Here is a 3,263-nt window from a genome sequence, read left to right on the forward strand (position 1 = left end):
TTTTTTATTTTTTAAAAGATGACCGGTAAGGGGATCTTAACCCTTGACTTGGTGTTGTCAGCACCACGCTCAGCCAGTGAGCGAACCGGCCATCCCTATGTGGGATCCGAACCCGGGGCCTTGGTGTTATCAGCACCACACTCTCCCGAGTGAGCCACGGGCCAGCCCGACCACCATTATTTTTTAAAAACAAACTTTATTGAGGGGTACATAATTTTTTTAAATGTTTAGGATATGCATGAGCTAAATTACTGAAAGTCTACAGCCTTGAGAGATGGGCTGGATGTGGCTTGGTAGAGCGGGAGGAGAAAGGCATCCTGGGTAGGAGCAAGAGAGAGATTACATATGGAAGCAGACACGGGGCACGTTCAGGGAGCTGTGGGTGGACCAGTTTGTGGAGATGAGTAGTGTTAGATAAGCCAGAAAGGTAAACTGGGGTCAGACTAACAGGTACTAGGTTGAGGAGTTTCTGCTTATTAATTCTAATTATGCAAGTTATTACATGATTACAGTTTCCTTGAAAAAAATAAAGCTTTATGGATGGGCCTGGGACCAATATTCTGGTTTCCTGTCCACCTCCCTAGTGGTGCCCTTGGTTTCCAGTTTGTTGTAGGCTCCTTTGGATGTGTTTCCCTGTGTTCACATGCACATGTCACAGGTCTCTGCCTGAGAGAACACCTAAGCCACGGAGTTTCAGCTCCATCACGGGGACATTAGCAAGCTGGGGCTGAGGGATGCGCTGGGGATTGCTACAAGACTTTATTGTTACTCCTTTATGCCTTGCAAATGGGGTTTGCTCACTGAGAAAATGAGAGTTGTGACTTGTGGGTGAGGGGAGTAGGGGGGAATTTTGGCACAAGGCCTGTGACACCGTATTGTCGGCGGGTGGCATTATGCACTATGCCACTGGAAGGTGGAGGGGAGGGTGCAAAAAAGGTGGTGGGAGGACACCAAATCTCATCTTTATTTGCCTGTAGATATACCTGGCTGGGTAGAAGTATGCTCTCTAGCCACAGGTGGCCCTCTGGGTTTCGTTTGTGTCCCTACTTTTGATCAAGACAAGGGCACAGAAAACAATGTAATAATCATAACAAGTGTGATGAGCAGCAGCAGCTGATGCTCAGCCTCCCTCCGTGTTGGAGACAATGCGGAGTAGTGTGGACTGTGGCAAAATGAACTCCCTCTAAAGGGGGCAAGCGGTATTCAGCCCGATCAGCGGCTGTCCTGGGGGAATAGGCATCAGTGTTCGCCATACCTTCTAATTTTTCAAGAGATTGTAGAAACTGGGATTTTTATGTGAAATTTCTCAATATTGAGGTTTCTCGAAAAATTTTTAAAGGCTATATTGGCCAAGCAAGGCGTGTGTCTGCAAGCTGCATTTGGCCTGTGAGCTGCTAGATCTGTGATCTTTGTTTTAGAGCTTCTTGCCTGAAGGCAGAGCACTGGACCATCATGTACAATGGTATTTCAAAAAGTTCATGGAAATATAGAATTAAAAGATAATACGAATCCTTTCATGAACTTTTTGAGGTACCTTCATAATCTCTTGGCATGCCACTCGGCTGTAAGGTCTATGTGGTTGTGTATGATTCTGGGCTTCTTAGGTAGATGCTGTGGCAATGTTTGACTTCATTTCCCATGTCCGGTACCCACCCGCTTTACAACACCCAGTGACTATTAGAGCTCTGCCAGGAAGCTGGGAGCTTAGCAGAAGGTTCCAGAAGCATCCCATTAATCCAGGGAAGTCAGCCAATCTAGATTCACTACAAGCCAAGACCCCTCCAGGGAGATGATCCTAAGGCCTCCAGTGTCCTTCTCTCAGGCTTTGGGGTGGGTTCTTATGCCTCTCCTGGGACAGAGCCCAGTGAGAACATAGAACAGTGACCATTTCTCAAAGGGCTTTGTCCTGTGTCTAAAGCCAAGCAAGGCAGTCATACACAAATGAAAACATGCACGCATGCGTGTGCGTGCATGCACACACACTCAGTCCCCAGCACTTCCAAGGCCTTTTCCCACGCAGTCCCAGGGCAGCCGGAAGGGCAGCCGGTCATGGGAATGAACTAAGGCCCCCTCCCCCAGTGGAAGCTCCACCCTGCTCCATTTACTCCTGGCCACGCAATCCCCGGCCCCCTCCACCCCCTTACTACTTGCACAGAAGGAAATAGCTGAACAATGTGGCAGATCGGAGAATGGGCTCAGAGCCCAAAGCCCAGAGCCCAGGGCCCAGGACTGGTCTTCGGCGGGCTGTGGGTTCTGACCCCCAGCTGCCCTACTCCCTCTCAGGCGGCTCCCCAAAGGTGGGCTTCCTCAGACCTGTGAAACTTCACGGGGCTGAGGACTCTTCTCTCTCCTATGTTTGTCTCTTCTCCACTGTGTGGTAGCCACTGTGTCTCCAGAGGTGGGGGAAAGCAAGTCCTGAGAATGGAGACAGTGTTGGAACAAGGGCACCAGAGCCCCAAGGTCTCACTCCCTCTTTAGGACAAAGGCATCTCTGCCTGGGCAGGAGGGATGGCAGTGCTCACAGCCTGTGGGACCATTCTCAGAGGAACAGAAAGTAACTGCTAGTCATTTCCAGCTTCCTGCGGCTGGGAACTTGGTGGGAACCACTACCTTTGTTTTTCCTGTTGTTCTAAAATAATGCTCTGCCTGGGATCAGAACCCTATGCCCCAGGCAGGACTACCCCTTGTTCACTCCCAGTTCCAGTGCTTTCAATGGCCTCACCTTCCGCCAGGCACTTCCTGCCATGTGAGCCAAGGGGCAGGGTTCCTCACCAATATTTTGTCACCTCTAGAAGCCAGTCTCTCCTCCATTCCCCTCCCATGGATCCTGTCTCAGGAGTTTGCAGTGGGATCCAAGCTAGACCCTTTGAGGTGGCTCACCAAACACCAGATAGGTGACAACAGGCCAGACCTCATACCCTTCCCCTACCACACCCACCAGTTCCAGGACATGGGGGAGATGAGTCCTGAATCTACATCTTTCCCCTGAGGTTTAGTTTCACCCTTTGAGTGATTACTGCCCGTGTGTAGTTTGAACACACACAAGTGACCTCTTGGGAACCTAAGAAGTCTTTAGAGTGGGAAAGAGCCCTTGAGAGTCTACTCCCAACCTCAAATTTTAGATGAGAAACTGAGGCACAAAGAGCACGAGTGCCTTGCCCGAGATCCACAGCCAGTAAAGGGGGAGAATCGGACTCTCAGATTTTCTGACTCCCAGGCAATGCCTTCCTGTAACATTTTGCCATATTCAAAGGCAGCTTTGG

The sequence above is a fragment of the Galeopterus variegatus genome, unplaced genomic scaffold (assembly GCF_000696425.1).
Source record: "Galeopterus variegatus unplaced genomic scaffold, G_variegatus-3.0.2 Scaffold360, whole genome shotgun sequence".
In the NCBI taxonomy this organism is placed as follows: Eukaryota; Metazoa; Chordata; class Mammalia; order Dermoptera; family Cynocephalidae; genus Galeopterus; species Galeopterus variegatus.